Source organism: Engystomops pustulosus, chromosome 10 (assembly GCF_040894005.1).
Source record: "Engystomops pustulosus chromosome 10, aEngPut4.maternal, whole genome shotgun sequence".
Lineage (NCBI taxonomy): Eukaryota > Metazoa > Chordata > Amphibia > Anura > Leptodactylidae > Engystomops > Engystomops pustulosus.
Window position 1 is genome coordinate 77,523,656 of NC_092420.1, and position 8,691 is coordinate 77,532,346.

The 8,691-nt window shown below is 44.3% G+C and overlaps 1 long non-coding RNA gene across 2 annotated transcripts; it reads left to right on the forward strand.

Moving 5' to 3' along the window:
* Positions 1-3,011: 3,011 nt before the first annotated feature.
* Positions 3,012-7,974, forward strand: LOC140104540 (uncharacterized). 2 transcript variants are annotated; one of them, XR_011850358.1, is made up of 3 exons: positions 3,012-3,346; positions 5,035-5,145; positions 7,435-7,974. It is a non-coding gene; the product is annotated as an uncharacterized lncRNA (long non-coding RNA). The 2 variants fall into 2 exon arrangements; XR_011850357.1 differs by having other exon boundaries at positions 3,012-3,342; positions 7,435-7,971.
* The last annotated feature ends 717 nt before the right edge of the window (positions 7,975-8,691 follow it).

Genomic DNA, 8,691 nt, shown 5'->3' on the forward strand with positions numbered 1-8,691 from the left:
ATTATTGGATCTTTCCTTGTATATAATCTTACAAATTATGGGATGTATAAAGCGTCTGCTCGGAGATGTTTTGGTTTCTCTAGATAATAATATTCTCAGTGCTGCAGCAGCCAGTCCTGCCGGTCTCTTATACATGTATATGACGTGTGATTACTAAAGACATTTGCTGACCTCAGCATCATGTTATACACTAGCATCAGGACTCTCATCACCAAGTCACCGGAGCAAACTATGGGGAACTGCTGTAAAAAGGGGCAAACAATTGCACAAATACCCCAATGCGCTAAAAGGGGTTTTCCCATGAAAAAAGTTAGAGATAGGGGAGTGCAGTAAGTTAGGCCCTATTCTGTGGATAGGGCCTTACTCGAATTTGTGGGAAAACCCCTTTAAAGGGGTTTTCCCACAAACTAATGTTAGGCCCTATCCACGGGATAGGGCCTAACTTGCTGATCAGTGGGGGTCTCAGTGCTGAGTCCCCCACAGATCATGAAAATGATGGGTCCATGGGGTCCCACGTACCTTCGTCGGACCCCTCTTAGCTCTGTCAGATTAATGGAGCAGATGGCCGCGCATGACTGTTATGCTCCATTAATCTCTATGGAGCTGATGGAAATTGCTGAGCACTGCGCTCACTGACCTCCGTCAGCTCCACAAAGATTAATGGAGCAGAACGGTCATGTGTGGCCATCTGCTCCATTAATCTGACAGAGCAACGAGGGGTCCGACGGAGGAATGTGGGAACACCCCCCCCCCCCCATTGGACCCTTTGTTTTTGTGCACTGAGACCCCCACTGATCAGTAAGCTACACACTATCTCGGGATAGGGCCTAACCTTTCTTCGTTGGAAAACCCTTTAAAAAGTCACTAAAATACGACCAAAAGGGAGAATCAGACTAAGATAACTCTGCCCCTGAGTCTCTAGACCAGTGTAGAGCAGAATTAGACAATTCTCTGCTGCAGATTATTCACTGGGGAGATTTATCAGAAGTGTTTAGTAGTAGAACTGGTTTAATTGCTCTTGGCAACCAATCAGAGCTCAGCTTTCATTTTATATACTGATGTTGGGAAATGAAAGCTGAGCTCTGATTGGCTCCCAACTGGGAAGGTTCTGCTGTCAGACACTTCTGATAATCTGGTGCAGCAGAGATCTGTCTAGTTGTACATTACACTGGTCTAAAGACCGAAACATGAATAATCTCCTCCATAGTGTGAACACTGCATAAGGCCGAGTCCTCAAGACTGAATTGTGTTTTGAAACGCATTTTAAGTGCATTCAGATTATCTCCTAATTGAAGGCAGAAGTCTCCGCGCTTCTAATAAATAGCAATGTGATTTTTAACCCGGCAAAACATGTTACTATTTACTGATCACAAGGGTTTAGATCATATCTTGTGAAGAAGGCTTTAAAGAGAACCTGTCACCCGGGAAAAACACCCCCAACAAATTAGCTCCCCCTCATCCTGTCCTCAGCCCCTTTATATTTATTGAATTTTTATAAAAATTTGTGTTTTTATACTTAGTTTTAAACGATCCGACCTCTTATCAAATAAGAGGTGGTAAAAGTTCCCTTACAGTCGGCCGTATTCATGAGAGGGCCGGCCGACACACCCCCTCCACGCCCCTGTCAGTCAGGGGCCTGTAAGACTCCCCGGCAGCAGCGCATGTATTGTGCAATGGTTGCCGGCTCTATGTGATGCAGCATGCTGACAGCGGCCGCAGAGGGGCATATTCTCAGCGCTGGTTGAATGTTCGGCCGGCGCTGTGAATAAGCCCCTCTGCGGCCGCTGTCAGCATGCTGCATCACATAGAGCCGGCATAGAGCGATTGCGCAATACATGCGCTGGGATAGGAGGGAGCTAATTTGGTGGTGGGGGTGGGGGGGGTTTGGGTTGTGACAGGACCTCTTTGAGGTCCAGCATTAGACCCCCTTCATACTGTAGCCCCTCATCTTTCCATCATATTGTGGCCTCTTTTGTCCTCCTTTTATTGTGACCCCCTCATCTACACCTCATATTCTGGTCCCTCATACTATTCCCTCTCATCTCCCCCTCATACTGTGGCCCCTCATCTCCCGCTCATATTGTGGCCCCTCATCTCCCGCTCATATTGTGGCCCATCATCTCCCGCTCATATTGTGGCCCCTCTTCTCCCCCTCATATTGTGGCCCCTCATATTGTGGCCCCTCATCTCCCGATCATATTGTGGCCCCTCTTCTCCCCCTCATTTTGTGGCCCATCATCTCCCCCTCATATTTCAGCCATTCATCTCCCCATCATAGTATGGTCCTTCTCAGCTCCCCCTGACATTGTAGTCCAACATCTACCCTCATATTGTGACTCCTCATCTCCCCCTCATACTGTGAGCCATCATCACGCTCTCATATTGTGGCTGGCCATCTTCCCATCATACTATGGTCCTTCTCATCTCCCCCTCATTTTGTTTGCCCCTATCATCTCTCCCTTGCAGTTTGTCCCCTCTTATGATTTCCCTCCCCATTTGTAGCCCCTATCATCAGCCCCTCTTAGTGTGGCCCCCATCTACACCAAATGCTACATGCTGCTATGAAATGTGTATCATTAGGCCATGCAGAAACAATGCATTCTGAGTAGCGCTTTTTCCCATTGTGTTTACAATGTGTTATAAGACATAATACAGGCACATAGTAGGAGATGTATTAATATCCCGGTCCCTAGCTCAGTGTAGAGCAGAACTAGACACTTCTCCGCTGCACATTATTCACTGGGGAGATTAATCATAAGCAGGGGCGTAACAATCTGCGACCACGACCAGTGGAGGGAGGGGCCTGTACTGGCACACTGCTGTGCGGACTCCGCTCACTGCGCTAAGAAATGGGGTCTCAATCCGGGGCCCCCCACCTCAGCGCAAGACCCGTCATTGTAGTACTCCGTGTGGCCAGAACAGGCGGCATGGAGCACTTGATTACTGGAGCAGCGGAGCCTTTAATATTATAATAAATGTTCGGGTACCGCTAGGCACCGACACCTCGGATTATAAAGGCAGCGCAGCAGTAACTCCCCCGCAGCGCTGCTGTTTTATGACGTAAGCCCTGGGATGGTGACCTCATGACGTCACCGCGTAGGAGGCATGTGCAGGAAAGAGATGGCTGCCGGGAGGTAAGTGGTTGTGTTATTTTTGCGGTGGATCTGCTGTGGGACTTGTTCCTCTTCCCTGCTGTCAGCCTTCCCCCGCAGCATCTTCCAGCTTTAGAGCGGCAGAGGTAGAGAACCGACATAGCCCCGCCCCTACAGCACGAAGTCCCGCCCCACAACACGGCGCTCCCAGGACAGAGACAGCAAGGAGGGAAGACATTTTTAAACTGAAGTAGGTGTGTGGTGTCAGTGGAGAATGGGGAGTGAGTGTGATGCCAGAGAGGATGAGGGTGATTGTATGATGTCAGTGGGGTAGAGGTGAGTGTGGTGTACAGGGGGTACATGAGGCTTGTGTAGTGTTAGTGGGGGAGTGTGTAGTGTTAGTGGGGGAGGGGGAGTGTGTAGTGTTAGTGGGGGAGGGGGAGTGTGTAGTGTTAGTGGGGGAGGGGGAGTGTTAGTGGGGGAGTGTGTAGTGTTAGTGGGGGAGTGTGTAGTGTTAGTGGGGGAGTGTGTAGTGTTAGTGGGGGAGGGGGAGTGTGTAGTGTTAGTGGGGGAGGGGGAGTGTGTAGTGTTAGTGGGGGAGGGGGAGTGTGTAGTGTTAGTGGGGGAGGGGGAGTGTGTAGTGTTAGTGGGGGAGGGGGAGTGTGTAGTGTTAGTGGGGGAGGGGAGTGTGTAGTGTTAGTGGGGGAGGGGGAGTGTGTAGTGTTAGTGGGGGAGGGGGAGTGTGTAGTGTTAGTGGGGGAGGGGGAGTGTGTAGTGTTAGTGGGGGAGGGGAGTGTGTAGTGTTAGTGGGGGAGGGGGAGTGTGTAGTGTTAGTGGGGGAGGGGGAGTGTGTAGTGTTAGTGGGGGAGGGGAGTGTGTAGTGTTAGTGGGGGAGGGGGAGTGTGTAGTGTTAGTGGGGGAGGGGGAGTGAGTAGTGTTAGTGGGGGAGGGGGAGTGTGTAGTGTTAGTGGGGGAGGGGGAGTGTGTAGTGTTAGTGGGGGAGGGGGAGTGTGTAGTGTTAGTGGGGGAGGGGGAGTGTGTAGTGTTAGTGGGGGAGGGGGAGTGAGTAGTGTTAGTGGGGGAGGGGGAGTGTGTAGTGTTAGTGGGGGAGGGGGAGTGAGTAGATGTGACAGGGTGCAGCAGTGGGTGCTGTTATTGGGGAGGGGGATGTGTGAGCTCTGAGTCAAGGAGGAGTGTTACTTGCACTAAAGACTTCATATACATAACAGCAATAGGAAGTTTTCCCTATAAATAATATAAAAATAAACAAAATCATAAAAATGTTCGGGATCCTTTCCCATAGGTCACGATATATGAAAATAGAACCTAATAAGAGAAAATAGCGGCCAAATGTCCACTTTTTCTCCATTTTGTAACATATAAAATTTTTTATAAAAATTGACTAAAAGGTCGTTCAGTCCCAAAAATGGAATCGGTGAAAAGGTCATCATGTCAACACCTTACACAGGTCTATAGACCGAAGTATGGTAAAAGCTTTTGCTGTCAGAATGGGGCAAAATTAAGGAAAAAACAGTATAAAAGGTTTTATGGGGGTGCGTCTTTTTATAGTTGGCTCATGCAGCAGGGGGCTGTAGGTTCACCCCTGAATATCACCTTTATTCAGTCATTTACAATCAGGGGATAACATATATCATGTGATTTATATATGGGAATTTTTCTTTTTTTCAGTAAAAAGTGGCTGTGACTTACTTCGGGCCACTGGTACATTATATTATTATGAATTAGGCGTCCTGTGATTTAAAAATCCTGAATCTGCCGTCCCCTGCACACTACACAGGGAACTGCACGTAGTACTGACTGCACTGTTCTTGGTACATGTGCCCCGGTGTGGTCAGGTGTGGTGTGAGGGGGTAGCATTATTCGGGGTTACAGTATAGTTATACATGTGACTTTATACTGTAAGTGACTGTCATGTCTTTAGGTGCACAGTGTGGAGAGGGGCTGCACGGAGCTGAGGACATCGGGTGGTGAATGCAGCAGCGATGAGCCATTATCCACCAGGTTCTGTAGATAATGGAGCAGATCATCACCTGTAAGTTACTACAAGCCTCTTCTACCTGCTGTACAATGGTCATTTGTATTGTGCACTGTGATGGGGGGGCAGGACAGAGCAGCATCTGGACATCGTACATCTCCCCCTTTATGATTTTGGTTTATCTCTTGCACTATGGGGGAGAATAGCAGAAATCAAATACCATTGATAAAGGAAATCACCTCCATTAGCCGTCATGTACAATAGATGTTTATGCATTGGAGATTCCCTCCTGTCATTCTTTCACTATTATAATGTAAAGACACAGAATGCAGTGTTTTTATTATTATAGCCAAATATTGAGGAAAGGTAACTTTCCATGTAAGTCTATGGTGGGGGCACCGTTATAAACATTGCCCCGGGGCCCACAGGACTCTGGTTACATCACTAATCATAAGTTTCTAGTTATGTTCTAATTGCTCATGGCAACCAATCAGAGCTCAGCTTTCATTTTATATACTGATGTGGGGAAATGAAAGCTGAGCTCTGGCTCCCAACTAGAAAGGTTCTGCTCTCAGGCGCTTCTGATAATCTGGTGCAGCATTCTTATTAATGCCCCCTCATGGTGCGGCCCCATCTTCAATTTACAGTATAATTAAAATTTAACACTAGAAACTCCCCTTCCCATGTTCCCCCGCAGCTCTCGTCTCTCTCTTCTTTCTCTGCTGCAGGTGATGATGTCATCATATTGCGCCTCCTGCACACAGCAGCTCAGGGGCACAGCTGACAGCTCCCCACAACATTATTCATTTCCCCACAGATATGACTGCAAACCTACGGGAGTAGTAGAGATGGAAGATTCCTGGTCCTACTGTCCTGCCGTCCCCTCCATGGACATTTCTTATCTGAGATGCCGGCTCATCTAATGATGTGCACTGTTATATACATATAATGCTGTACAATGTGTACAATAATATGTGTATAATGGAGCACATCCTCCATTCTTGAGTACGGCAGGTTGAGTGGTCACTTCGGCCCTTTAGCAGCTTCTACCTTCCTGTAGTTACGCTCCTGGAAATGGGATTGGTGAGTGTCCAACTGCTGGGACCCCCAATGATCATGAAAATGAGGGTCTAGTTTTCATTAAATGATGGAGCAACAGGTGGTGCATGTGTCCTGTCGCTCAATACTATGGAGGTGTTAGAAATTCTGGAGCACAGCGCTCTGGTATCTCCAGGACTCCAATTCACTGTCTATGTGAGAAACAGAAATACTCTGCTCCCATAGTACTGCATGGAGTAGCAGGACATGCGCTTGACCTGGTGTAGAACAGGATCCAAATTCTTGTGATCAATGGAAAACTCCTTTAAGGAGCAAGCTGTGCCCTAGCAGTGAGGGGTGAGAGCCCAACCTTTGCACCATGATTGGTAGCAATAAGTGAGAAATCATTTATTACCTGCCATAAAAAAAAAAAAAAACGCTTGGAAAGGAATCTCCACTAAAGATATTTTCTGCATTGTGTGTACAAAGGTACTAGAATACACTGCAGTTTTGCGGTGCTGAAACTCAAGTAAGTGTCATCTTGGCAATTGTATTGGTGAATATTGTAGTGCTGAGTTTTACACTACAATGATATTAGAGGTTTGTTAGTAGCAGCAGGACTGTGAAAAAAAAAGCATTTGTAGCCATGGATTGTATCTGAATTTGGAGTCCTAGGGGAGTGTCCTCACATTGCTGTGTTATATCTGCATTCAGACTGCGCCCCAGCTTGCCCCCTGTGCTGTAATATCTGTCCAGAATCCCACTTCTACTCTTACTCAGGGAAGGGGAAAGGGCTGTTATGTGTTCAGTGAGGACACCCCCCACGCACTCCAGTGCACCAAGTCCAGCTACAATCCTGGAATATAAATCCATGTATTACAGTCCTGTTGCTACTAACAACAAACACAAGGACATGGCTACACCGCTCTCCAGGGATAATACCTTAGGCCCAGTTTTATTATTTGCCCCAATCTGTAGTTATTTGCATCAGTTATTGAGAGCCAATAGCAGGCGCGGTCACATGCACAGAATAGGTGCAACTCTTTCCCGTGACAATATGAAGGTATAAGGGAAAGACTTGCTCCTGTTCTGTGTGTTCAGCCACTTCTGGTTCTGGATCAACATAACTGATCCAAATAACTGATGACCCAACAGAGATGTGAACTGGGTCTAACACTGACTGTAGCGTCATATGGTCAGAACTGCGGGAAGAGCCTTTACATTATTTTCTTTTATACTAAAACAAGAAATGAAGAGGACACACAGTGAGATTTCTAATATCATTTTTATTGTTCTCTATTTTTAAAGTCCTTGATCCAGAAGAAGGCAAAAAACCTGGACAGAATTTCCAGTCTCAGGCAAAAATTCCTTCTTGACCCCGGGAAAAGGCGATCGGTTCTGACACCCTGGATCACGACTATACTACAGCAATTATAATTACTATAACAATTACTACAACTATTACACTGCTATTACTGCTCTATATTGTTCTATGTTATCAGTTTAAAATAAAACCTTAAACCTAAACCTTCTGATCCGGAAGAAGGCAAAAAACCTGGACACAATCTTGTGACGCAGGGAAAAATTCCTTCTTGACCCCTGGAAAAGGCGATCGGTTCTGAATCCCTGGATCAGATGTATTATTATTACTAATGTGATTATATTATAATATAATATACATTGGGGGGAATTTATCACAACTTTTACACCTGAATCCCAGTGTACAAGCCGTGACAAAGCAGAGCCCGAAATGTTAGATAATGCCCCCTCTACACCACTTGTACAAGGAGGGGGCAAGCGCCACATACAGGCGCAGACTATAGGTTTTACTAGTATCCTACTCTTATTTAATCAATATAAATCTATATCTAGATAAATCTATAAATAGATTGTTATTCTTATTATGAAATAATTACTGTTATCACTATTATTACTATATTTTTTCTTTTTTTTTCTATAATCTATAATATTACTATTATATTAATACTACTTTTTCTAATGATATATGTATAATTCTATATAATTACATATATGACTATTTTTCTCTTACTATATTATTACTATACTATAATATTACTATTATTATAACTATTTTTTTTCTTTTTTTTTTCTTTTTTGTTACCATATTATCATTATTATGACTACATTATTAATATTATTAAGTAGTAATATATTATTACAGCATTCTGTTCAAAATATTGCTATATTATTTCTAAGGTTTTTAATTACTATATAAATTTTTTTTACTATTTACTATTTTATTCTGACTATATTTTTTTCCCTTTTGCTATATTACTATCATTATGACTATTGTGCTATTACTATGACTATATTTTTATAGCTATAACATTACTAGTATATCGTTTATAACTATATTGCTACTATTATTACTACTATAACATTACTAGTATATATTTTATAACTATATTACTACTAATACTATAACATTACTAGTATATATTTTATAACTATATCACTACTATTATTATTACTATAACATTACTAGTATATATTTTATAACTATATCACTACTATTACTATTACTATAACATCACTAGTATATAT